Consider the following 1,113-nt stretch of genomic DNA (forward strand, 5'->3'; position numbering starts at 1 on the left):
CAATTTTATATATTTTTTAACAATACAGTGTTCTCTCAGGAATGGCCGTGGAAAATTTGGGAGGGTCGACGCGTTTCGAAGCCCCTTATTTTGGGGGTTCTCCTCAGGACCTCAAGGGTTCAGTCCTGTGAAAAGATATGGCAAATCTTACTCCTCTATTTCTTGAGAACCTTCTACTCTAAAACGGACTAGCGTGTCAGCGTCTTTACCTTGTCTTCTTATTGCAGTGTCCCACTTCAGAATATCAACAGGTCTCATCAAGTGAGGTTTCAATCAGTCAACTGTATTAAAAAAAAATAGTGGGAAACCTGTAGTCTTCAGTAACACTTCAATCGAATCTCATCAGTACTCGATGAATATCATAAAAACAAAATACCTTTTTCTTGAGCTGGTATTCAAATGGGGAACGCACTGGGTCGTAGATTAGTGTAAGCACCCAAATCCTGTACGAACAAAAAGAGAACGTATCACTCTATATCCTGGATTGTAAAGTGAGCGCTCGTCATGTCCCTTTCACGTCTCTCTTGTAGTGTATCCCCTCGTGGGGAAGCTATAAATCGCTAATCTCTGGGACCCGACATACCGTGATTGTGGACTTGGTCTTCTCTCCCTTGCACGGCGTCTCTCAGTCCACCGGCGCACTTCCGTATTCGCGTTCCCTTGCGTCTAAAACCTCGCGTACTCTCTCTACTTAGTCTGGGAGTTGTAGTCCGGGTTGGTCTATTTCTAAACTGGATTTGTGTATTTGCAAGCTATCCGATGTAGAAGTCATCCCTCTAATAATGCTAGCTTATAGTGGAACATGAAGAAAGTTAAAGAAAGGGATTGTATATGTTAACACAATTTTGAATGTACGCTTTTAATCTCGGCGTGTTATTATGGTGTTTCCCTCTCTGTGGTGCGTGGGAGTCGTAATACAGGTATATGGTTTAGAATGGTCCCGGGATATGTCCTCAACTTCTTTCATCAAAATGGCGTACGGCGGATGGGTATTTGTGTCCAGGCTCAAATGAACGGGTTCTATATGCTCTACAAGATTTGCTCTTCTATAAAAGATCTGTTCAGGTGGTGGTTTACTGGGTGGTGACAGATCGTGTTGGGCTTCATGAGTGA

The 1,113-nt window shown here is 43.1% G+C and overlaps 1 long non-coding RNA gene across 1 annotated transcript; it reads right to left on the reverse strand.

The window, feature by feature from the left end:
• Nucleotides 1-230: 230 nt before the first annotated feature.
• LOC147718715 (uncharacterized) lies at nucleotides 231-629 on the reverse strand. The gene is made up of 3 exons (XR_015310003.1): nucleotides 584-629; nucleotides 377-443; nucleotides 231-281 (listed from the first exon to the last, which is right to left on the reverse strand). It is a non-coding gene; the product is annotated as an uncharacterized LOC147718715 (long non-coding RNA).
• Nucleotides 630-1,113: the final 484 nt, after the last annotated feature.

This window comes from Lissotriton vulgaris, chromosome 4_1 (genome assembly GCF_964263255.1).
Source record: "Lissotriton vulgaris chromosome 4_1, aLisVul1.2, whole genome shotgun sequence".
NCBI lineage: Eukaryota > Metazoa > Chordata > Amphibia > Caudata > Salamandridae > Lissotriton > Lissotriton vulgaris.